This window comes from Trichosurus vulpecula, chromosome 1 (assembly GCF_011100635.1).
Source record: "Trichosurus vulpecula isolate mTriVul1 chromosome 1, mTriVul1.pri, whole genome shotgun sequence".
In the NCBI taxonomy this organism is placed as follows: Eukaryota; Metazoa; Chordata; class Mammalia; order Diprotodontia; family Phalangeridae; genus Trichosurus; species Trichosurus vulpecula.
The window spans coordinates 162,106,911-162,134,800 of NC_050573.1; positions in this window are offsets into that span (position 1 = coordinate 162,106,911).

A 27,890-nucleotide genomic window follows, 5' to 3' on the forward strand; every position below is an offset into this window, starting at 1 on the left:
TTACATGACTCCAAGAAAGACTTCTGCCTTATGATTTCATTGATTTGATTAGGAACACTCAAAAATCAATCAGGGAATTCTTTTGCTCAACTAATGCTCTATTTTTAGCATGATTCTTTGGATTACATTCAGAGAAAAGTTGTTACAACTGGGTTGTTATTCAGTTGTTTTCTGACTCTTTGTGACTCCGGTTGAGGTTTTGTTGGCAGAGAGAGTGAGAAATGATTTGCCATTTTCTTCTCCAGCTCATTTTACAGATGAGAAAACTTGGGCAAATAAGGCTAAGTGACCTGCCCAGGGTAACGTGGCTAGTAAGTTTCTGAGGCCAGATTTGAACTCAGGAAGGTAAGTCTTTCAGCCTCCAGATTCACTGCTCAATCCACTGCTCCACCTAGCTGCCCGGTTACATCTATAGAGTCTGACTTTTTGCAATCATGATGTAAAACCAAGATGTCAAAATCTGGTAATTTTCAAGGAACCTCATTTTACCAGTAGTATTTCACTTCGCATCTACTGCTCTTCAGGGTTTCAAGGCCACAGAATAAAATGCCCCTCCCAGGTTAAGTTCATCACCTGGTGCTAACCCAAGCCTTTTGTCAAACCTCCCTCAACCTCCTCCCACCAATGATTGGAGGGCCTCTCAGTACTTTCTTTTGCAGAGGGCAGACTTTGGACTTTTGGGCTCACTCCACTTTGTGCCTGCTGCTTTGTCTGGTTTCAACTGTACTTAACTTGATGTCCCGGGTTGAGTAATCCTCTGACGTCCTTCCCCTCCCCCATTTCCTGCCTCCTTTTGTGTGTTGTTTCCCTCCACTAGATAGCAAACTCCTTAGGTCAGGGACTATTTTTCTTTTTATTCATTGTATCCTTAGCACAGGGCCAGGCACATAGTAAGCACTTAATAAATGTCAATTGGACTAGATTGGATATAGATTAAAAGTTTCAACTAATTAGTTCCATGTCCATTGACTATTCACTGACCTATTCTCCTGCATATGAAAACTGAAAAAGAAAATGGTCAGTAAGGTTCTCTCTGGTTATGCAATTTTAAGATTGTCCTTGTTCTTTAGGGAATTCGGTCTTAGTGGATTATTGATTGGGACAAACAGAATAGCTGCCTGTGTGCAGTGATAGGATTTTCCTAGAAGGGAGTTCCTGGTGAGGAAAAATGAAAAGTAAAACAAACATCGCCCACCAAAAAAACCCCAAAACACAACAGGCCAAGACTCTTAGAAAGAACATATTGTATTTATAATAATTCCCAGTTACATGGCATTTTAAGGTTTGCAATGCTTTTTCAGCACAACACTGAGGGTTACTGAGACTAGTTTGGAAGGGTCTTAGTGACTTACCCAAGGTCACTATACCACAAATATTTCTATACAAGTAAAGAAAAATAGACTTCAGTCACAAAATTGAACTGAAACACAGTGCCCTACACATAGTAAATGTTTAATAAGTGCTTGTTGACTGGCTAACTGACAAAAACCGGTCTTTGGCCTGGAAAAAAATATAATATATTTTGGACAGATTGTTTGTTTGCTTTTCCTGTACAAATAAATCAGTTAACTAGTATTTAAGTTTGATGAGTTAGCTGGATTAGAGCAACTACCATTTCCTGCCTGTGACATCTCTCTTTATTGTGAGTGTTTCTATGTCCTCAATGATCATGAGACATCTGTGACAGGCCAGCAATTCCTTCTTTCCTGTTTTGCTATGTGCACATAAAACAGACTAGTCTGAATTACCTATTTTAGTCAAAACCATTTTCTGGGTCTGAATTGACAGCCACATTTCTCTCCATTTCTCTCTCTGTATAGATACAGCCAAGGGGGTTAATGAAGCGCTGAGAGCTATGTTCTCTGGCAAGGTTTTGCCTCTCATCTTTCCACATCAATAATGCACAACACTTGAAGAAAGAGAGCCAACATCTTTTTAGGAATATGCCAAAAATATCCGATCGGTCTGGAACACTTTTAGCAGCAGTACTGGCTTCTTCTGAAAACAGGGCTAGTCTTGGGTTTTATGTGACTCCTTGAGAAAAAAAAATGATGTTTGAAATGTCAGAAACACACATACTCATAAATACACATGCACACAGACACACACACGCACACACACAGAGAGGAACTCTGTATGAGTCAAAAATCTAAAGTACAAGGGGCTGGTAGGAAAATGCAAATAGGTGAGTGAGAATGGGAAAGTGAAGAGGAACAGAAGACTTCAGTATTTCAAACCATCACAAATTGAAGTTGCAAGTTCATATTTCCTCTGTCTTTGCGTCTGAAAATAGCAACTCTCAACAAAGACTCTTGGCAAACTTGTATGGATGACAGATAGCTATTCTCCCCAGGTCTTCAGTGAGGACTGACTCTGCTACAGCAGACTTCATTAAGCAGTTCTGTCAGCTTTTCTTCATTTAAACTAAATAGGAATTTATAGTTTCAGGAAAATGTAGATGAACTACCTTGAGTCACATGACAGTAGCAGGAGTTTTGTCTTGCTGCAGTTTCAAACTTCACAATGGATTTATGCTGAAGATTAAGGAGATAATAGCTAATACCTCTCAATTTGGAAACTGTAAATATTGAAACTTAAAATGAGAAAGAGAAAAAAGGTGGTTTTAAAAAAACAAGAATATTTCACTTTGATATGAAATGTTACTGACAATCATTTTTTCTGCTAAATCTAAAGAATCTTTAAACATACCTTCTACTTAAGGCTTCCAATACAGTCCTGATGGAATATCATTTTTCTTTGAGGTCCTTGATAACCTTCCTAAAGCATATCTCTGTGAAATACACTGTCATTATTTATTCTCCTACAACATATAGAAATATGCTAATGACAATTTAATTCAGTGGGCTGTTCTTCATTGTCTCTATGTAGCAGAAAAAATGAGCCACCACAAATTTACCATATGCACATGGTAATATGCATACATGTAATAATTGGTAACTGTCTGCAGTAGGGTTTGTTTAGTTGTTTAGGGAGTTGTGCTGGCTGTGACACCACAGCTATGGCTTCAATCAATGCTCAGATGCCTCAATATTTCAATATTTCATCAGATTTGTGATCTTGGGGATGTGGGTATTTCTTATATTCATGCAGAGCACAACCCATCCACAACTTTTCATCCTGTGCTATCCTAATTCATATCCTCTCATAGATCTTCCACAGAGAAACTTCAAGTTCAATACACTTAAGTTCAACTTGACTCCAAAGGCATTCATAAGGGCCTACTAGGAGCCAGGCACTGAGTTGGAGATAAGAAGACAAAAAAAAAAAGCTTCTGTCTTCAGGGAACTTGCATTCAAATGCACAGGTGTAGGATGGGCGGATGGGGCTTGACAATGATTCATATGAACAAAATATGGGAGAATCTCACTTAGGAGAGGAAGAGAATTGTTTTCTACAACCCTCCCCCCAAACCATCCCAAATCCTCAGATAAAAGAATTAGGTACCAAATATAGATTAACCAAAGAGGAAATCAAAGGAGAATACAGAAACAGTATCCATGATTAAAGAAAAACATGTAATTTGAGAACTTAGAGTTCCATTTAGAATCCTCCCACCACCCCATTGCAATCCATTCAGGCATCAGGCCCAGGTGGCAGAAGCATTATTCATGGTTTGTGCTTCAAGGCTTTGCTGTGAGGGTCCCTGTCTTGTCCCCAGACTGAAGATGCTCAGCCCGAACCCACTGTACCACAAGACACAGTAGATGCTGATTCTTCAGAGCTATAAGAAGGAAAGGGAAAACAACTAAAATGGGACAGAAAATATAAGCAATGTAGACCATGTTCGAGAGAAAAGAGCACTAGCATGTAAGGGAAAGGAGCTGTTAGAGCCAGTGCACTCCCTCTGAAGTTTAATCTCTGCAGGGACCCCAGCACACCTTGGGCCCTATTTTAAGAAGGCTGACAATTGCCCAGCTTTCTGGATCTGTGCAACAGTAGAAGAGGGAGAAGCCACAGAATAAGAAGGCAAGTAATTGAAAATATAAGAGAAAGAATGAAGGATGGAGATAGGGACTGATCTTTCATTAGTTTAGGAAACTCCCAGATGAAGAAACTTCATCTGCTAATGCAGGTCAGCACCATCCTTGAAACTGAGAGTTGCCTAGGACTCTAAGTGATTAAGTGATTTGACCAGAGTAGAAAATGAACTGAAATTTCCTGATTAAAAGTGAATTGTGTGGACTCCCAAAGATTGTGGAACAACAACAAGAGACTGCAGAATATTTTTTTTTTAAATTGAAACTATTTAAATTAAAACTTAGGCCAGAAATCAGAATTCTCAACAAAGAATTTAAAGACATGAGAACAATAGAATTAGAAGCTACCATGGATGTTTTCTCCAAACATATCAAGATTTTGAAAGAGAAAGTGACAGATTTGAAACACAGAAATACAGAACTGAAAGAAAAATTGTTGGAAGAGAAAGAAAAGACAACAATGTTAAAAGAAAATGTGAATTCATAAAGCCAAAGTGGCTGGGCTTGAAGACAAGAGATACTGATATTATATAAGGATCATAAGTTTCTTCTGAGTATTTAACAAATTTTTAAAAGGCTGAATAACATACCAAAGGAAATAGTACAACAAAAATTGTCCAGAATTTTTGAATGTAGACAAAAAGATACTGATTGATCAAATTCATAGATAGCTGTCAGAAAAAAACAACTCTATGCTTGAAAGTCCAAAATATAGAATAATTTAATGTCATAATTTTAATAACAAAAAACCCCACAAATTTTGCAAGTAGGAGAAGATAAATAGGAAGAAACATTAGTTTGATCAACCCAGAGTTACTCTGTAACCATGAGCGATTACAGGAATGAAGGAGTAACATGTTTAAAAAACAAAACAAACAACCAAAAAAAACGAGGATCTCAAACTACAATCCAAAACCATATCAAGCAGACATGACACTAACAATCAGTGTAAAAGGATAGACATTCAATAAAAAAAAAAGATATTTTGTATACTTCTTGGGGGAAAAAAGATAAATAGAATATTTGACTTTCCGTTGTTCAGCCATTTTAGTTGTGTCTGACTCTTCGTGACTCCATTTGGGGTTTTCTTGGGGTTCCAATTGGGGAACCCCAATTGGTTGGAGTGGTTTGCCATTTCCTTCTCTAGCTCATTTTATAGATGAGGAAACAGAGGGTTAAGTGACTTACCCAGGGTTACAAAGGTATGTGTCTGAAGCCAGATTTGAACTCGGAAGATGTCTTCCTGCCTCCAGGACCAATACTCTGTCCACTGAGTGACCCAGCTTCCCCCAAAAGCTTAAACCAAGTAAAAGATAAGAAATATAAACAGTAGAGTTATCACATAAAGTGAGATAGAGAGAGAGAGAGAGAGAGAGAGAGAGAGAGAGAGAGAGAGAGAGAGGGAGAGAAAGGGAGAGAGAGACACAAAGAGACACGGAGAGAGAGAGGTGCTGAATAGAGGGATAAAAGCTAGAACAAAGGATAATCATAAAAATCAAGGGACAGTAAGACCTAATGTACTAAAAATTTAAGGGGAAGTAAAAAAAAAGATAGTGTTGAATTGATACTTAACGGACTAATTCCATTCTCCCTTTTAAGAGAATCAGCATGTACTATAGGAGGCTTAACAATATTTTTTTTATCTTTTTATAAAGGGAACAAGTTTAAGGTGTATGACTTGTTCTTATGATTTGTAGTACTGAATGGTGACTTTACTCTTTTATAATCACTAATAAAATAAATATCCACTGTGTTTTCTCAAATATTTCTGTTATTTAATAATCATCTCACAAGTCTCTAGTTAGCAGAATATACATCTTTCTTCATTTGGGAAATCCATAGTTATAAGGTGACCTTATTATTACCCATGATGTTTTGAAAATAACTGAGAATGACTTTGAGTTAACAATAACGAGATTTTTTTAAATTTTAAACTGTCCTGTAATTAATCGGGATGCAAAGTCTTGGGCAGATGTAAGGAAGCTAAATACCATCTTGTCTTTCTGTCTCTGTCTGTCTAGCTCTCTTTGTCTCTCTGGCTCTATCTCTGTCTCTGTCTGTCTGTCTGTCCATCTCTCTCTTAGCTTTCTAGAGTTTAACTTTCTATTTTTTATTTTTTTTCAAATTTATTTATTTATTTTTAGTTTACCACACACGGTTCTACATAATTTTGAGTTCCAGATTTTCTCCCCTCCCTCCCCCCTCCCACCCCAAGACGGCCTGGAATCTCATATAACTACCATGTATAACTTCGCATTGAATTAATTTATACACTAGTCAAGTTGTGGAGAAGAATTATGACCAATGGAATGAATCATGAGAAAGAAGAGACATAACCAAAAGAACCAAACAAACAAACAAACAAAAAAAACCAAAACCAAAAACAAAAGAGAAGCAAAAAAGGCAAGCATGTAGTGTGCCTCAATCTGTATTCAAACTTCACAGTTCTTTCTCTGGATGAAGATAGCATTCTCCATCATGAGTCCCCTGGAGTTGTCCTTGCACCTTACGTTGCTGAGAAGAGTGAAGTATGTCAGGGTTGGTCCTCACATAATCCATATATCTGTGGTTGTGTACAATGTTCTCCTGGCTCTGCTCCGCTCACTCAGCATTATATCGTGTAGGTTTTTCCAGGTTGTTACGAGGTCCGTATCACCCCCATTTCTTATGGCACAATAGTGTTCCATTATCTTCATATACCACAGCTTGTTCAGCCATTCCCCAATTGATGGGCATCCCTTTGATTTCCAATTCTTAGCTACCACAAAAAGAGCCGCTATAAATATCCTTGTACATATGGGTCCTTTTCCCGCTTGTGTGATTTCTTTGGGATATAACCCTAGAATTGGTAATGCTGGGTCAAAGGGTATGAACATATCTATAGCCCTTTGGGCATAGTTCCAAATTGCTCTCCAAAATGGCTGGATCAGCTCACAACTCCACCAGCAATGTAACAATGTTCCAATCTCTCCACATCCTTTCCAGCATTTATCATTTTCCTGTTTTGTTATTTTAGCCAATCTGACAGGAGAGATGTGGTATCTAAGAGTTGTTTTGATTTGCATTTCTCTAATCAGTAGTGATCCAGAGCATTTTTTCATATGCCTATAGATAGCTTTAATTTCTTCCTCTGAAAACTGCCTGTTCATATCCTTTGACCATTTCTCAATTGGGGAATGGCTTGTGTTCCTATAAATTTGGCTCAGTTTCCTGTATATTTTAGAAATGAGGCCTTTATCAGAGATACTAGTTGCAAAGATTTTCTCCCAATTTTCTGCTTCCCTCCTAATTTTTGTTGCATTGGCTTTTTTTGTACAAAAACATTTCAATTTGACATAATCAAAATTATCCATTTTGCATTTTGTAATGCTCTCTATCTCTTGTTGGGTCATGAATTCTTTTCTTTCCATAAATCTGATAAATAGACTATACCTTGCTCTCCCAAATTACTTATAGTATCGGCCTTTACTCCTAAATCATGAACCTATTTTGACTTTATTTTGGTATATGGTGTAAGATATTGGTCTATGCCCAGTTTCTGCCCTACCATTTTCCAATTTTCCCAACAGTTTTTGTGAAATAATGAATTATTAGCGCAGAAGCAGGCCTCTTTGGGTTTATCAAAGAGTAGATTGCTAAACTTGTTGATTTCTCCTACTTGGGTACCTATCCTATTCCACTGATCCACACCCCTGTTTCTTAACCAGTACCAGGCAGTTTTGAGGACTGCTGCTCTGTAGTACAGTTCAATATCTGGTATCGCTAGGCCACCATCTCTAGCATTTCTTTTCATTAATACTCTAGATATTCTAAACCTCTTGTTTTTCCAGATGAATTTTTTATTATTTTGTCCAGCTCAGTAAAATAATTTTTTGGTAGTTCGATTGGTATGGCACTGAATAGGTAGATTAATTTAGGTAAAATTGTCATTTTTATTATATTAGCTCGGCCTAACCATGAGCAATTGATATTTTTCCATTTATTTAGACCTGATTTTATTCGTGTGAAAAGTGTGTCGTAGTTATATTCATATAGGCCCTGGGTTTGTCTTGGCAAAGAGACTCCCAAATATTTTATAGTGTCTACAGTAACTTTGAATGGAATTTCTCTTTCTATCTCTTGCTGTTGGACTTTGTCAATAATGTATAGGAATGCTGAGGATTTATGTGGGTTTATTTTATATCCTGCAACTTTGCTAAAGTTGTTTATTATTTCAAGTAGTTTTTTACTTGATTCTCTAGGATTCTCTAAATAAATCATCATATCATCTGCAAAAAGTGATAATTTAGTTTCTTCTTTTCCTATTCTAATTCCTTCAATTTCTTTTTCTTCTCTTATTGCTACAGCTAACATTTCTAGTACCAAATTGAATAATAGGGGTGATAATGGACATCCTTGTTTCACCCCTGATCTTATTGGGAATGCATCTAGCTTATCCCCATTACAAATAATGCTTGTTGATGGTTTTAGGTAGATGCTATTTATAATTTTAAGGAAGGTTCCACTTATTCCTATGCTTTCTAGTGTTTTTAATAGGAATGGGTGTTGTACTTTGTCAAAGGCTTTTTCTGTGTCTATTGAGATGATCATATGGTTTCTGCTGGTTTTGTTGTTGATATGGTCAATTATGCTAATAGTTTTCCTAATATTGAACCAGCCTTGCATTCCTGGAATAAATCCTACCTGGTCATAGTGTATTATTCTCATGATGATTTGCTGCAATCTTTTTGCTAGTATTTTATTTAAAATTTTTGCATCAATATTCATTAGAGAAATTGGTCTATAATTTTCTTTCTCTGTTTTGACTCTTCCTGGTTTGGGTATTAGTACCATATTTGTGTCATAAGAATTTGGTAGGACTCCTTCTTCACCTATTTTCCCAAATAGTCTACAAAGTATTGGAATTAGTTGTTCTTTAAATGTTTGATAGAATTCACAGGTAAAACCATCTGGCCCTGGAGATTTTTTCCTAGGGAGTTCATTGATGGCATGCTCAATTTCTTTTTCTGAGATGGGGTTATTAAGAAATTTCACTTCCTTTTCTGTTAGCCTGGGCAGTTTATGTTTTTGTAGATATTCATCCATATCTCTAAGGTTATCAAATTTAAGGGCATACAATTGGGCAAAATAATTCCTAATTATTGTTTAGATTTCCTCTTCATTAGAGGTGACCTCACCCTTTTCATTTTTGATATTGGCAATTTGATTTTCTTCTTTCTTTTTTTTAATCAAATTGGCCAAAGGTTTAACTTTATTGGTTTTTTCATAAAATCAGCTCTGTTTTATTTATTAATTCAATAGTTTTCTTGGTTTGAATTTTATTAATCTGTCCTTTGATTTTCAGTATTTCTAATTTGGTATTTAATTGAGGGTTTTCAATTTGCTCTTTTTCTAGCTTTTTCAGCTGTATGCCCAGATCATTGATCTCCTTTTTCCCTATTTTATTCATGTAGGCATTTAGGGATATAAAACCTCCCCTAAGAACTGCTTTTGCTGCATCCCATAAGTTTTGGTATGTTGTTTCATTATTGTCATTCTCTTGAATGAAGTTATTAATTGTTTCTCTGATTTGTTCTTTGGCCCACTCATTCTTTAGAATTAAATTATTTAGTTTCCAATTAGTTTTTAGCTTATTTTTCCATGGCTCTTTATTAAAAATGATTCTTATTGCATCATGATCTGAAAAGGATGCATTGACTACTTCTGCTTTTCTGCACTGGATTGTGAGGTTTTTATGCCCTAGTACATGGTCAATTTTTGAGTATGTGCCATGTACTTTTGAGAAGAAAGTATATTCCTTTTTATCCCCGTTCAGTTTTCTCCAGAGGTCTATCATATGTGCCTTTTCTAAAATTCTGTTTACCTCCTTAACTTTTTTCTTATTTATTTTGAGGTTAGATTTATCAAGTTCAGAAAGGGGGAGGTTGAGGTCTCCCAATATTATAGTTTTGCCGTCTATTTCTTCCTGTAACTCCCTTAACCTCTCCTCTAAGAATTTGTATGCCTTACCACTTGGTGCATATATGTTAAGCAATGATATTGCTTCATTGTTTATGGTGCCTTTTAGCAGGATATAATGTCCTTCCTTATCTCTTTTAATTAAATCTATCTTTACTTTTGCTTTGTCTGAGATTAGAATTGCTACACCTGCTTTTTTTTCTTTAGCTGAGGCACAATGTATTTTACTCCAGCCTTTTACCTTTACCCTATGTGTATCTCCCTGTTTCAAATGCATTTCTTGTAAACAGCATATTGTAGGATTACGGTTTTTAATCCATTCTGCTATCTGCTTCTGTTTTGTGAGAATGTTCATCCCCTGCACGTTCAGGGTTATGATTTCTATCTGTGTCTTTTTCTCCATCCTAATTCCCCCTGTTTATGCTTTTATTTGTCCCTTTCCCCTTCTCCTCCTCAACAAAGTTTTGCTTTTGACCGCCGCTTTCCTCAGTTAACCCTCCCTCTTTATTCCCCTCCCTTATCTTACCGTTACCCACTTGCTACTTCTCCTCTCCCTTCTGACCACCCCCCTCTCTTTTCCCCCCTTACCCTCCCATTCCTGTAGGACAAGTTAGATTTCTAAACTTATCAGAGTATGTTATTCCCTTCTTGAACTAGATCAGATGACAGTATAGCTCAAATACTGCTCTTCTCCCTCCCTTCTTTCCCTCTACTATAATATGTTTTTGTGCCACTTCATTTGGTGAAATTTACCCTTTTCTACTACCTCCTTACCGCTTCCCTCATAGCCCTCCCTTTATATCTCTTACTTATATTTTATATCTTTACATCAGTTAATTTATACAGGCATTCACAGCCTATGTATGTCCCTTTCGATTGTCATAATAGCTGTACCATTCTCAAGACTGACTTATATATGTGTATATATATATAAAACATACATGAGATGATATAATCCCACATAAAGATGTAAACAACCTGCCCTTATTGGTTAATAAGGTTTGTGGGGTTTTTGCCCCTGGTTACCTTTTTATGTCTCTCTTAAATTTTGTATTTGGAGATCAAATTTTCCAATGAGTTCTGGCCCTTTCATCAGGAAGGTCTGGAATTCCCTTATTTCATTGAATGTCCATCACCTTGCCTGGAAAATTATGCTTAGTTTTGCTGGGTAGTTGATCCTTGGTTGTAGTCCCAGCTCCTTTCCCCTTTGGAATATCATATTCCAATTTCTCCTGTCTTTTAATGTGGAAGCTGAGAGATCCTGCGAGATCCTGATTGTAGTTCCACGATATTTGATTTGCTTCTTTTTGGCTGCTTGCAGTATTTTCTCCTTGAGATTATAGCTCTGAAATTTGGCTATAATATTCCTTGGTGTTTTCAGTTTGGGATCTCTTTCAGGGGGTGATCGGTGAATTCTTTCAATGACTATTTTGCCCTCTGGTTCTAGGACCTCTGGGCAGTTGTCTTTGATAATTTCTTCGAAGATACTGTCAAGGCTCTTTTTTTCATCATGGATTTCTGGTAGACCAATAATTCTCAAATTGTCTCTCCTGGATCTGTTTTCCAGGTCAGTTGTTTTGCCAATCAGATATTTCACATTTTTTTCTATTTTTTTCATTCTTTACGTTTTGTTTTATTACTTCTTGGTGCCTCATAGATTCATTAGCTTCCACTTGCTCAAGTCTAATTTTGAATGAGTTAGTGTTTACATTTTGCTTTTGAGTCTCCTTTTCCAATTGGTTGATTTTGCCTCTCAGGGTGTCCTTTTCTCTCTCTAGATTCTGAATCTCTGTAGCCATTTCGCCAATCTTATTCTTTAGGGACTTTTCCATTTTTTCCATGTTTTCTTTTACCTCCCTAATTTGGTTTTTAAAATCCTCCTTTAGCTCTTCCAGCAGTGCTTTTTGGGCTGGAGACCAGTTCATATTACATTTTTAGGTATCTGATGTATCTACAGTATCATTACTTTCCTCTTGCATATTTGTATTTTGATCCTGCCTGTCTCCATAAAAAGACTCTATTGTCCTCGGTTTTTTTGTGTTCTTCTTCATGTTGGTTTGCCTTTTGCTGTCTTTACAATGAATTTCTATCTGTGGGCCTCAGGGCTTTCTTTCCCAGCTTTCTTATTCTGGGGGTTGTGAGTCTAGAATTATAACCTTCAGTTTCCTGAGGTGTGGGGGAGGGGTCTGGCTCCCTGGTGTCTCATTCCCTGTGGGTGCTCTTCAGCACTTGCTTTTCAGCAATGGTCTCAGCTGTTTGTTGTTTGAGCTGATGTCTGGCACTTTCTCTGGGGGAGCAAGGTTACGTCTGGGCTCCTGGCATTGACCCCTGCCGACTCTGCCCCTATGGAACTAATGAACTTCTGCTATTTGACCACTGAAGCCCCACTACTTTCTGCTCAGTTCCAGCGTTCTTTTTTTTTTTTCCCCGAGGGATTCTCTGGGTGGGGAGGGGAGGGATTAGAGCTATTTACCTGGACATTAAGAACTCCCGGAAGTTCAAGAAGCCGCGTTTAGTACGTTTGGGCTGCAAACTTCTGGAGACGGTGTTTCATGGGTGGCGTTGCACTGCCTCTCGTCACTTCCACAGACTGCCGTCCTGTGTTGGAGGTCTTGGGATCTCTGCCGGTTTCAGGCGCCTAGCTTTCTCCCAGCCCATCTCCCACGTGGATTTCCCGGCCAGCCGCTTCCGCCTTGGTCTGGAGCAGCTCCGCACTGAGCACTCTCCGAGCCTACAGGTTCGTGCCTCTGGCCTTTCAGACTCTCCCAACTCGGAAATTTGCCGCACGCAGACTGGTCGTGGTTTCTGACTCTCTCAAATCTGCTCCAATTCACTTTTTTATAGGAATCTGACAGACCTTGTGAGAGAGCTCCAGTAAGACGCTGCCTTCATATGGCCATCTTCTCTGGGTTTTTCAACTTTCTATTTTTATGATGTATGCTCTACACTTTCCAGTAAGAAAAGCATTCTCCTTTTTGAAGATGAAAGCTGCCACAAATACCTTTTGTACCAGCATGCCCTTCTCCCTAAAATGAGTTGACATTCTGCATTCAGAAGACCCCTCTTTCAATATAAATTCTTTATTAAATCATTTGCACCCATTAACACATTCACCTGACTAATTTATCTGATTGATTACCTAATTATCATGCTAGAAAGCAGAAAACAAGGCACTGAAGGAACTGGCTACCTGGCAGGTCCATGTTGATGAGAAGAGAGATGGAATCAAGCACAAGGCACTAATTTGTGCATTTATTCTTTTATTCATTTGATTGACAAACATTTGTCAAGCAACTATTTTGTGTAGGCACTGTTGAGTGCTGTGGGAGATACAAATTTAGATAAAATAATCCCTTTCTTCATGAAACAAATACTCTAGTAGGTAGATCAGATACTAACAAAGATAGTCATAATATGTGATATTAAGTGATAAATACATTAAAATGCCTTACTGCTCATAGATTTTAATGGGCACTTTGTGAATTTTTTAAAAATATAAACAAAAATACTTTAGGATCAATGAGGAATGATGCAATTACTTATAACTGAAATGAAGGAAAGATTTCTTAAAGAAGCAAAATTTGGGAAGGGCAGAGCCAGCAACCTAAATGAACTCTCCCAACATTCTCCTCCAAACAACTTTAAAATAATTCCTCACATCAAATCTTGGAGTGGAAGAGTCAACAAAAGGTCAAGTGAGACATTTTTCCAGCTCAAGAAAATTTAGGAGGCCAGTAGGAGAGGTATGTGACTTGAGGGTGGGCACCGGCCCAGAGCATATGAGGCAGCAACAATAGACAGGGGCCTTGGAGGTGGTTGCAACAGGAGCAGCAGCAACTTCAGGAGTTCTCAGCCAAGAGATGATAATGGGGTCAGAACCACAGTCAGGATCACACAAGATTTAGGAAGCTTCCACATTAAAGGAGCAGAGGAATTAGAATATAATTCAGAAAGCAAAGGGGCTAGGATTACAACTAAGAAAAACCTACCCAGAGAAATGGAATATAATTATTCAGGGGGAAAAATGGATATTTCATTTGAGGATTTTTTTAGCATTTCTGATCACTAATGATTAGAGAAATTAAAATTAAAACAACTCTGATGTATCACCTCACACCTATCAGATGATAATGGAGTCAGAAAGAGACTACAAGGGACTCTTTGTTTGCATTGGGTGAAGCTGGTGCCAACTGGCAACTCTGTTGCCCATGTGCAGGTCTGGATCACAGTTCTATGGTAGAGGTGAGTGCTTGTGATTGATCACGAGGGAACATGGGCCCAGCTCACAGTTGCAAGACAAAAGGAAGTACTAGTGTTTGAGACTATAGGAGAGCAGGGGAAGAGGTCACACTTCTAGGGCCAAGAAAAGGACTAGGGCTTCTGGCTGGAAGAGACCAGGAGCCTTTCCTGGGTAAAGATCAGAGCACAGACCAGGGGAGCAGTAGCCACACCTGTCCCCAGATCACAACACCTTGGAAGCAGCAAAAACTTACAGACAACTAAGTCTGAAAATAGCAGCACAATAAAGCTTGATGCTTAGGACAGTGCCTCCCCACCCTTAGGTGAGCAGTCCCCAAATTTAACACAAAGCTCAAGTCAAGAAATAGGCTAGGAAAATGAGCAAAAACAAACAAACAAAAAAGAACTTGACCAGAAAAGAAACTATAGTGTCAGGGAAGACTAATACACAAACTAATAAGAAGACAACAATGTGAAAAAAGCTACAAACAAAACCTCAAAGACACATGCTAATTGGACACAAGTACAAGAAGAATTTCTGGAAGAGTTAAAAAAAAGAGATGAGTGGTAGAGAAAAAAATTGAAGAAATAAATGAGAAATAAGAAAATTATGAAAAGAGAATTAACAGTTTGGTATAAGAGGAACAAAAAAATAAAAAAAAAAAACCTGGAAAATATGTCTTGAAAAGCAGAATTGTTCAAGAGGCATAAAAATTCACTGAAGAAAAGAATCCCTTAAAAAAAAACAACCAGAACAAATCAAATGAAAAAAGAAGTATAAAAGCTCACTGAAGAAAATAATTACTTAAAAATTAGAATTGGTCAAGTGGAAGCTAATCACTCCATGAGATATCAAGAAACAATAAAAACAAGTCAAAAGAACAACAAAAAAAGAGAAAACATGAAATATCTCATTGGATAAAACTGACTTGAAAAATAGATTGAAGAGAAATAGTTTAAGAATTACTGGATTTCCTGAAAGCCATGATTAAAAAAAAAAAAAAGCCTAGAAATTACATTTCAAGAAAGTATACAGGAAAACTGCCCTGATATCTTAGATCCAAAGTGAAAATAAGAAATTGAAAGAATCTGCTGATCACCTCCTGAAAGAGATCCCAAAGTGAAACCCCCCAGGAATATTATAGCTAAATTCTAGCACTCTCAGGTAAAGGAGAAAATATTTCAAGTAGCCAGAAAGAAACAATTAAAATATAAAATAAAATATAAAATATATTAAAATAAAACCATAGTCAGAATCACACAAGATTGAGGAGGCTTCTACATTAAAGGAGCAGAGGGATTAGAATATGATATTTCAGAAAGCAAGGGGGCTAGGATTACAACTAAGAATAGAAAAAAAGGAATATAATTATTCGGGGGAAAATGGATATTTAATTGGAGAACTTTTTTAGCGTTTCTGATCACTAATGATTAGAGAAATTGAAATTAAAGCAACTTTAAGGACCACCTCATACCTATCAGAAATGACAAATGTTAAAGGGCATAGGGGAAAATAGATACATTAATGAACTCTTGGTAGAGTTGTAAACTTGGTCCAAGCATTCTGGAGAACAATTTGGAACTATTCCCAAAGGGCTATAAAACTGTGCATGCCCTTTAACCCAGCAATACCACTACTAGGTCTGTACCCCAAAGAGATCAAAGAAAAAGGAAAAAGATCTATATTTACAAAAATATTTCTAGCAGCTCTTTTTCTGGTATCAAAGAATTGGAAATTGAGGAGATGCTCATCAACTGGGGAATGGCTGAAGAAGATGTTGCTTGATTGTGATGGAATACTATTGTTCTATTAAAAAGATGATCAAGGGGATGGTTTTTGAAAAACGTGGGAAGGTCTATATAAATTAATACAAAAGTAAAGTGAACAGAGCCAGATCATTGTAAGGGACTCTTGAGAGCCTGAGGAGCTTGGGAGTTGAGGCCCATGGACAGTACGTAGTCCGGCTCGGGTCCTCCTCCTCTGATAAGGCAGGCTGTGAACAGCACATACCCCCCTCCAAATAAGCACTGGACACGAGTTGTCCACGAGCTGTGATGCATGGCCCTGGGGACTCCTGATAGGCTTAGAGGATCATGCATGAGCTTGCTTGCACCCAGTAATGAAGGCTAGTACTGCATAAAGACCCTGCTTGCTGAAACAATAAATGGAGTCCCTTCCATCCTGACTCCCGCCTCATCATTGTGTACTGAGACAGGTCCTTGCTAGTCAAGAACTGCCAGGGGTGAGAGGACCCCAACAGATCATTGTGCACAGTTACAGCAAATACTGTAACGATGATCAATTGTGAAAGACCAAGCTGCTCTAATCAATACATTGATCCAAGACAATTACAAAGGACTCTTGATGAAAAAATGCTATCTGCCTCCAGAGAGACAACTGATGAACTTTGAGTGCAAATTGAAATATAATTTTTCACTATTTTTCTTGCTTTTTGTGATATGGACATATATTTTGCATGCTTTTTTGGTGTATAATTGATGTCATATAGCTTCCCTTCTCGGTTGCTGGTGAAGGAAAGGAAGGGAGAGAGGAAGATAATTTGGAAAGCAAGATTTTAAAAAAATAATAAAAATAAATAAATGATGCTTTTTTTGGGGGAAAGTAATAGTATTTGAATTAGCCTTTAAATGATGAGTAGAAGTTTACCAGGCAAAAAGGGGAACGCTACTCATGCAGAAGGTAGCAATAAAGACAGCAGGAAGCTGGGAAAGAGAAATGTGTACTTAAAAGTCATGACAAACTTCATGGATATAATAACTTTGCTAGAGTTGGTCTTTCCCCAGCACCAAACATAGACCTTTGAGGAGGTCAAAGTCTTTGCAATACCAAGGGCAAGACTAAAGATCATTATGCAAGCTTAAGAGAGTAAATATGGGCTTTAGCCTGAATTGTCACTGTATCTTTTTTGAGGAAGAAGGGAAAGGAGATAGTTGGTAGAGAGCTAGCCTCCGTATGGGGAAGACCTGGGTTCAAGTTAGATAGACAAAGATTTCTGCTTAAGTTGAATCTCTGACACTCCTGGCTTCCTTCCAGCTTTGAAAGAGAAGATGGAAGAGGTCAATCCCAGTTCTGGTTGCTGAAGGAAAAATTTCTGGGAAGACATAAAAAGAGTGGACAGTCTCCATATTCTCCTTGTATCAAGCTTACTACTCCAGTCTTTGGGGAGTTTTCCCCTTGGGTGAGATCCAGGACTCTCCCAACGAGAGAGCTCCTCCACACTTTATTATCTGGTATATATTCTCACTTCTCTGATATCCATTTTGGTATGATTTGGATAAATGGGTTTCTTTACAATTTGCTATGTTCATTGTGGAACTGGCATTAGATGGAGAAGGAGGCAAGCCTTCTATATTGTGTTTGTAGTCATCCTCTCCCTCCCAAAAAATTGACAAAGCAATCGGAAGTTAGATGGAAACTGATAATATCCTCTAGAATAGACTAATAATATTAAAGGGAGCAGAGAGGTATAATTTTAATCCAGTACCCACTCTTTCTCTGAAGAGAGCTGAGTGGTGGTCTTTTACCCCAAGCTCCTGCTTCCCCTCCTGGCCAGAAGGAAAATCACCTTTGTATAAAGGGTGGAGGAGAGGCTAGAGATATCTATTACTCCTCCCTTTGAGCCACGCAATGATAGGCTATTGCTACATATGATGACAAAATTCAGCGGGGTAAAAAAGTCAACAACTATTAATTTGATTAAATTTAATCCAATTCAGCCTAAACTACTGGTCCATTTGTCTTCAGGACACTTAGGTTGAATACCTGACTATATCTGAGCTATCACTCCTAGGATATTTCAATAAGGTGGTAATTGCACTAATCTGAAAACTGTATTGAGAAAAGATATTGTATTCCATGCATTCACAAATTGCAACATTGGCTGTTGTATGTTGACCCACTCCAGACACTCAACTACTTAATATAATGATGATGAAACATATTTATTCAGCACTTTAAGGTTTACAAAGTACTTTTCTTCCACCAGCCTTGTGAGGTTGGCAGTACAAATATTACTGTCCCCATTTTACAGATGAGGAAATTAGGGCTTTGAGAAATCCAATAGTTTGCTCATGATTATACTGCTAGTGTCATCTGACATGGAATTTGTACCTGGGCCTCCGAATTCTATGCCATACTGCCCACTGATTGACATAATACATTTCTTTTAATGTGTCTTGCACTAGACTCTTGTTCACCTTTTTTATTTCAAAAGTTCACTGGATGCTTCTGTCATGCTGAGATATCTGCAAGATATATTTATTCAATCAGGCTATTGTCTGGGAGTGCTAGGTAGGGAAAATTATTTTCCTCTTGTTTATAGCTACCTAAATGACTCTGTCTACAAATGAGAAAATAAACTTACTGAGTTTTTAGACGCTGTGTTTCCTATTTAAGTGTGAATATCTTCATTCACATTATTAGACCAGGAGTTTATTAACATTTGACTTTAATCCATAAGAAAATTGGGGATTTTAAGAGGCAGACTTGAAGAAGGAAGGCATCCCAGTGAAGGGGACCAATGTGTGCAAGGATTGTTTGCACAGTGAAATGAGATTTGGAATGCTATGTGTAAGGAAATTTGACTGAACCATAAAGTGTGTGAAAAGAAATAATGACTAATAAGATGGGAAAGGTAGGCATTGAGCTTAATTTTAAATGGCTTTAAATGTCAAAGACAGGAGTTTCATATTTAGTTTTAATAGTAATAGGGAGCCACTGGAGGTTACTTACCTAAGGAGTTGCACAGTAAGATTTGCACTTTAGGAAGAGTATTTTGACAGAAGATAGATTAGGGGGTTGGGAGTGGGAAGAGATTTGAGAGAGGGAGTCCAATTGGGAGGTTATTATAATGGTATGCATAAGACACGGTGAGAGTCTGAAATACTATAAGGTGGTAGACATGAGAGTGGAGAGAAAGGGCCATATGCAAAAGATATTGTGGAAACAGAATCAACAAAATTAGGCCATGTCAGTATGTGGTGAAGGAGAAGAAGGAATCAAGAAGGACTTCAAGTTTCAGGACATGGCTATATAGAAGGATAGTGATACTATTAGCAGAATTTGGAAAACAGAATGAAAATGGGACAAATATTGGGGAAGCACAATGCTTAATTTTTTCCCATTCTTGTTTTATAGTCATTCCTGAGAGAATTCCAAAAATGCTGGACTTGGAGTCAGAGATATGGCTTCTATCACTGATTCTATAATTAACAAGCTGTGAAGATAGAGGAAGAGTAACACATTTTACCTCTTTGGAGCTCAGTTTCCTCATCTCTAAAATGAAGGTGTTGGACTAGATAATTTCTGGGTTTTTTTTTCTAATTCTGAAAATGTTATGACTCTTAAAATAATATGAAATCTCATATTTTTTTCTTTTTATAATTGTTTTTATTTATTTCATTAAACAATTCCCAAATTACATATAAAAATTAATAATCATTTTTTAAAATTTTGAGTTCCAAATTTTCTCCCTCCCTCCTGCCCCTCCTGCCTCCTTGAGAAGGCAAGCAATTTGATATTCATTAAACATGTAAGGTCATACAAAAGATAAAATCTCACATTTTTTCAATGAGATGTAAGGGCAATAATTTTTTTTAATTGAAGACTTATCTGATCTATTTTGTTCCCTTTTGCAAACTACAGTCTCAGATTCATTATTATGTTTAAATACAAGGCAGAATCTTTCCCTCTGGGTTAAAGTATGTGGGAATCTCCAACACTCTTGAACACTGCTTTGAAACTCCTGGAGCAAAAGTATAAGAGTCATTTCTTTATACTCCCAGAAAAGTCTTCAGGTATACACTTATGCTACTATTGGACATGACCAATGGGATACAAAAACTGAACCACTATTGCATCATGATGATGCTTCATCCTCCTACCTTTTTTTAAATTATTCCCCTCATTGCCCTGTCCTCAACAAGCTTCACTCCACAGGTTTGCAGGAGTATGTAGCTTACACTTGAGGTATAGAACCAAGCTCTTAGTTTATATCAGTTCATGGCAAGTAGTTTGATTGCACCCAGTAAAAATGGATGTAATTAGCTCATTTTGAGTCAATGATTTCTTAGGTGGTATTCTGGACATAGACTGACTTAAGTCAATATCCCCATACTTTAGTTACAACTAGGTCCCAATTAATGTGAATAATGAATCCCCTGAAGTGTTCTCATGTATTTGAATTTTCACTATTCCAAGTCATAATTATGTAAAATATGGTAATTGGTTCTAGCCCAATGGAAATATGCAATGTAAATATTGGAACAAAATGAGACAATCTTAGTTCATTCAACAGCTAACAAGAGGAGATTTACTTAGCCATAACAGGAGGAGGATATTCAAAAAAGATAGGCATTGGGAACCTCTTGAATTGGTTCAGCTGAGAAAAGTTCCCCTTGTGATCCACCAACTTAGCATATGAGAGTCCCTACAGCTGCTTGTGTGTGCTATGCATTCAGATAGTAAGAAAGTGAATTCCATAATCTTAGCTCTTACTCAACGGAGCCAACCAAGTTTTGAGGAATGTCCCAATACTTTTTAAAGGAAAAAAACTACTCTGAATTACATGGAAGAAGGCTTGTTCCACATAGGTGGTTGTGGGAACATAAGCTTAATTTCTCAGACAAAACTTAAAGCTAAGTATTCAAATGTATATTTGTAGAAATAAAACCTGGAAAAGAGAAAATAGCCTGTAAAAATGTAATAATGAGTAAGACACTAGATTTCAGTTGTGTTTTATAGCTAATTTGCTAGATGATTTTGAAGATATTACTTAACATCTCTTTTGTTTCTGGATGGCTTTCCTAAAGAGTTCATTGTAAGGGTTATTATTATCCTTTGTAGTCACTATTACTACATTTGTGCTGATGCTGTAAATAGGCTATTTACCTCTAAGCAATGTGTTTTCAGTCCAGCAGGAGAAATTAACATGTATATAAATGGTCCTGATGGCCCACTTTCAAAACATAAAAGTACAAAAAGATCTATTACCTGAAAGCATACAGTCATCTGTCCTAATCTTCACACACACAGATACTCATTTAAAATCTGAATATTTTGCATGCATGTTCAAAGAAATGGCTTATTGCATTTCGAACAGAAAGTGGAACAAATTGTTCACTGAAGATAGAAAAAGTCATTTAGGACTTCATTTTTGCACATTTGAAATGAAAGACAACCCCAGAATTCCTACATAGAATATCTGCTGACTCCAAATGAAGCTTCAGGAGAAGTTAAGTATCACACATTGCAAATGTGCACTATAAATGATTTCTCCAGGAAGCTAAATGTATTGGAGTAAATGACCTCAATTGGATTTCTACCAGTCCTTCAGTATTGATTGCTTGTGCATTCAGATTGCTAGGGAACTGATGAAACAGCATAGATTGAAAAATCCAGAAACAGAATCAGTGGGAGCATGAGAGAGACCACTGTCTATAAGGATGATCTGTGATCTGCAAATGGACGAACCCATTCAGAAGACATATAGGGAAAGCTATATGTTCTTCAACAATGATGAGAATTCCAAATTTACTTCAACTCACAGATGTATACTGGGTATTCATTTCAGCAATTCAATTCAGTGAACACTTATTAAGTATCAGCTGTAAACAGAAAGTTTCTGGCTAGATATTGAGAGAAGTACAAAGATGAATAAGGAGCTCCTCCCTCCTAGAAAGGTAAAGTCAGGTAGAGAATAGGAGACCAATACACATAACTATAATGCAAAATAAGACAGTTTATCCAGAAATAGTTAGAATGTGCTATTTTTTCATCATTGTACTTGCCATTTCTTTCATATAACTTACATTGACAGACTGCAGGTCACCACTTTCAAACTTAAAGTTTTGGTTTTTTTTTTGTTTTTTATGCCCTCTCAGCCTCAGAAAGCCAGTATGGGTCAGAGGTGTAATGCCTACCCAAAATTCTCTGTCCTTAACATGGAGAATATACTCCAACTTATACAAGAAATCAATCCTGTCTCTGATACTCCCCACCCTGGGTATGTCATTTCATGGTTCTGGGACTCATTTGACTCACCTGAAAAATGAGGGAACATCACCAGAAGAATATTACTTTTTAAAAGATGGGTGGATCTTTCAGGATTGGTTAAGTCATATTCTGTATACAAAGGGCATTTCACTATTATGCTGATTTCCAAGTTTTAACATTCACTAACATATCAGCCCCACATTTCTAAATGTTTTTTAGTTTCTCCTGTTTAATGCCCTGCTCATGCTTCAAACTCAGTGTTTGTGCCTCTTAACATGTGAAATCTCTTCTTTCCTTATTTTCTCAATTTTTGTTAATGGCACAGCTTTTGTGCCAGTTCACAGAAGTTCAAAATTTCCAACTCATCTTTGATTTTGGGCTTTTTCTTCTTTCCCATATCCACTCAGCTGCCAGAATTTGCTGATTCCAGCTCAACATAGTCTTTGATGGATGTTTATATAGAGAATGATTAGACAGTTTTTTCTCTATGTAGCCTTTCAAATGTGTGTTCTCTTCTATTCCTAATGCCAAAACCCACTTCAGTTCTCAGCCTGTTTCTGAAACTATTATGGCAATTTCCAACTGTTCTTCCTTTTTAATCCATCCATATGTAAAACATACTGCCTTCATAATCTTCCCTATTCATTGTATAGATCAAGTTATTCCCCTGAGCAAAAATCTTCAGGGATTCCCCATTGCATTCTTTCACCTGTTAATCAGGGACCCCCCCCACAAGATGTTTCCATCTTTATTTCACACTAATCCCTTTCAGAAATGGTACTTTCTAGACAAATTGGACCAATCAATATCCCCTCTACCTACCCTTCCTTCACCTTTGCTCATTCTTTCTGCCACGCGTAGAATGGACTTACCCACTCTAGTGTAATTTATGCATACTGAGCTTGAACACTTCATATCAGCTCCACATTTCCAGATGCTGTTTAGTTTCTCCTGTTTAATGCCCTGCTCATGCCTCAAACTTAAGCTGCAGTTCCCAACTTGCTTCATCAATGAAGCCTTCTCTGATCTCTCCACCTGGAAGTGATAACTCCACTGTGAAATTTTAACTGAAAAAGATGATACTCAGAAGCATCTGAAAAACTCACTATAATATCAAATGACTATGCTCACTTCTAGAAACACAGCTCCACTAGTCAGTTTAGTCAGGATACTGATACCAAAAGTATCAAATATTCTTCACATTTCTTCTCAAGAGAAGTTAAATTCTGTCTTTCAGGGAACATTTTCACCTTTTTTTTCTCCTTCTAGTTTCTTCAGAATGTGCTATAAATTGCCAGTCCCTCATAGACTATTCATAGAACTCACTTTGAGATTTTTTTTGTCATAAAATACAAGTTAAGATAGTTCTAACAGAGAAGAAGTTTCTGATCACCTTCTTTATACATTCACAATAGACTCTTCATAGATCAAAATTAAATTCACAGATGATTTTACTCTACTGGGAGAAACACCTCATAGAATGACACTATACCTCTTCAAATTGACATCTAAACTGTACTTTTCTCTACATTCCATTTGGTTCTTAAAAATATAGTTCCAGAATCTGTAACTTAAGGAAATAGTTGTCTCATGTTGATATGTGAACATGTGCTATCTCCCTTACTAGATATGAATTCTCTTGAAATCTGGGACTGTGCCACACTTAATTAACTAGTGAAATGTCCCATACACAGCAGGAATTTAATCAATTGCCAATTAATCAAATCCCTTAAATTGGATTGAATAATGCCAAATAATTGGTTTTGTTATTGTATTCATTTCCTTGTCTTGCAGAGAAGGCCTTAGTGGATAAATGTGGTGGTGGAGAGGAATAGAATAGAGGCAAAAGGTAAGACAACATAGCAAAAAAGAGAAAATTGAAAAGTGTTGTGAAAGCCAATAGCAGTAGTTTAAACAGAAGAAAAGCAAAGAAGGAGGACTGAAATATTAGAGCTAGAGTCATATGGCAGTAGTTCCAAATATAAAAAAGACTTTTTAGCTATGGGCCTGGAAGGAAAGATCTGTATAGATCTATGTGCATGTCAGTTTACTCATAAGAAGGGCATTTATTTATTACCACTAAGCAAGAATAATGGTTTCTATCAATCCATACCCCAGTAATTCCTAAGCATTGCTTAAAAATAGTGGGAATGAATGGAATTGATTCTAAAGCAATACAGATGGTAAGCTCAAGTACTACAGCTATCCTTATTCTTTGGATTTTAGGTGGCACCTGTGCATAGTGCTGCTTCCATTGTGGAATATTTGTACAATGCCCACTGTGTGTTATAAAATGCTACAGGCAATGGTATATGCATATAGATAGAAGTCCAAAAGACTGATCTGTGGTCACTGGTATCCTGACTGTAGGCATAATATGCCCTATATTAATTGTAATAGCTACAACCACTTTATAAAAATCTCTTTTAGCATTACATGTCTGTTTTATATGGGGCAATAGAATTATTTTAATAATAAATGCAGCATATAATGACACCTCTCGTATTTAGTATTGTCTCATATTCAGTTTTTCTCTTTTTTTTTTTAGCAGAGGTCCAACTGTGTTGAGGATGAAAAGAGTTTGTTATAGAAATCCTGATGGAGTTGTTCAATTTTGGAGGCAGAGGGGGATATTTGGCTGTTTAGCTACTTTCATTTTCACATTTAAGTACTTATGAAATGATTGGGTCTCATGCCAAGTTTTCAGTATGGTTGTTGTTTTGTTTTTTCCACTCACCACTTATCATTGTTTTATGAAGCAACAACACATATTATTCTACCATCTCCTCTCCAAGCTTTTGAAAACCAACCTACAGGGGGCAGGGCCAAGACAGCAGCTGGAAAGCAGGGACCTGCTTAAGCTCTCCCCCAGGTCCCTCTAAACACCTATAAAAATGGCTCCGAACAAATCCTAGAGCTGCAGAACCCACAAAATAGCAGAGGAAAGCAGAGCTTCAGCCCAGGAAAGCCTGGATGGTCACTGGGAAGGGTCTATTGCACCGAGCTGGGAGCAGAGCGGAGCATAGCCCAGTATGGGCTGCGCCAGGACCGACTAGACCAGGAGCTGGGTGGAACAGGCAGTAGGGCCCTGAATCATTGAGCTGTGGCAGTTACCAGACTTCTCAACCCACAAACACCAAAGAAAACAGAGAAGGTTAGTGGAAAAACTGCTAGATCAGAATGAAAGGAGTTTGTGGTGGGCCCTAGCCCCAGGGGCACAGAAGTGGTGCAACTCTGGGGCTGCTTCCAGAGCTCCAGTTGCAGTTACTTCCAACCCCAGGTCTACCCTGTGGGAGGAATTAAGTGGCAGTTCAGAGGGGGAGTGCAGAACCTGCTTGGATCTGGGTTGCGGTCCAGATTGGTGGTTCTTGGGGGAGGAGGACCACTGGTGTGGCAGAGTTTGCTGTGTAGAAGTAGCTCTGAAAACAGCAGCACAACCCCTAAAGCTTGGGACAAAGTACTCTGTACTCTACAAGCAGTCATACTCTGACAAAAAGCTCATGGGTCAAGTAGTTGGCTGGGAACATGGCCAGGCAGCAAAAATGGACTCAGATTCAGACTCAGACTTTGGAATTTTTTTGGTGACAAAGAGGATCAAAACATACAGCCAGAAGTTGACAAAGTCAAAGAGCCTACATCAAAAGCCTCCAAAAAAATATGAATTGCTCTCAGGCCATGGAAGAGCTCAAAAAAGGATTTGGAAAAGTAAGTAAGAGGAGTAGAGGAAAATTGGGAAGACAGATGAGAATGATGCAAGATAATCATGAAAAACAGGACAATGACTTGCTAAAGGGGACTCAAAAAAATACTGAAGAAAATAACACCTGGAAAAATAGACTAACCCAAATGGCAAAAGAGTTCCAAAAAGCCAATGAGGAGAAAAATGCCTTGAAAGGCAGAATTAGCTAAATGGAAAAGGAGGTCCAAAAGACCACTGAAGAAAATACCACCTTAAAAATTAGATTAGAGCAAGTGAAGCTGGTGACTTTATGAGAAATCAAGGTATTATAAAACAGAACCAAAGGAATGAAAAAATGGAAGACAACGTGAAATATCTGGACCTGGAGAATAGATCCAGGGGAGATAATTTAAAAATTATTGGACTACCTGGAAGCCATGATCAAAAAAAGAACCTAGACAACATCTTTCAAGAAATTATCAAGGAAAACTGCCCTGATATTCTAGAGCCAGAGGGTAAAACAGAAACTGAAAGAATCCACCCATCGCCTCTTGAAAAAGATCCCCAAAAGAAAACTCCTAGGAATATTGTCACCAAATTCCAGAGTTGCCGGGTCGAGGAGAAAATACTGTAAGCAGCCAGAAAGAAACAATTCGAGTACTGTGGAAACACAATCAGGATAATACAAGATCTAACAGCTTCTACATTAAGGGATCAAAGGGCTTGGAATATGATATTCCAGTGGTCAAAGGAGTTAGATTAAAACCAAAAATCACCTACCCAGAAAAACTAAGTATAATGCTGCAAGGCAAAATATGGATTTTTAATAAAATAGAGGACTTTCAAGCTTTCTCAGTGAAAAGACCAGAGCTGAATAGAAAATTTGACTTTTAAACTCAAGAATCAAGAGAAACATGAAAAGGTAAACAAGAAAAAGAAATCATAAGGGACTTACTAAAGTTTAACTGTTTTGTTTACATTCCTACATGGAAAGATGATGTGTGTAATTCATGAGAACTTTCTCAGTATTAGAGTAGTTGAAGGGAATATATAAATATATATATATATATGTGTATATATATATATATATATATATACATATATATATATACATACATATACATATATAGACAGAGGGCACAGGGTGAGTTGAATATGAAGGGATGATATCTAAAAAAATAAAATTAAATTAAGGGATGAGAGAGGAATATATTGAGAGAGGGAGAAAGGGAGAGATAGAATGGGGTAAATTATCTCACATAAAAGTGGCAAGAAAAAGCAGTTCTATTGGAAGGAAAGAGGGGGCAAGGGAGGGGGAATGAGTGAATCTTGCTGTCATCAGATTTGACTTGAGGAGGGAATAACATACACACTCATTTGGGTATGTTACCCCCCAGGAAAGTAGGGGGAAGGGGATAAAAAAGGGGGAATGACAGAAGTGAGGGCAGATGGGGGAAGAAGTAATCAAAAGCAAACACTTTCGAAAAGGGATAGGGTCAAGGGAGAAAATTGAATAAAGGGGGACAGGATAGGATGGAGGGAAATATAGTTAGTCTTTCACAACATGACTATTTATGGGAGTGTTTTGCATAATGATACATCTGTGCCCTATGTTGAATTGCTTGCCTTTTTGGGGGGTTCTAAAAGCAGGTGCTCAAAAAAGAGTTGTTTTTGCTTGTAACTGGGAAATAAGATATACAGGCAATGGGGGCATAGAAATCTATCTTGCCCTACAAAAAAGGGAGGGGAAAAACGTTGGGGGGGGGAGGGAAAGTGGGGTGACAGAAGGGATGCCTGACTGGGGAACGGGACAATCAGAATATATGCCTTCTTGGAGATGGGGGGGAGGGTACAAATGGGCAGAAAATTTGTAACTCACAATCTTGTGGAAATCAATGCTGAAAACTAAAAAATATTAAATAATAAAGTATGGAATTAAAAACATAAAAAAATAAAAACATCAAATTAAACAAAAAAGAAAAAGAAAATAAGCCTACATTTT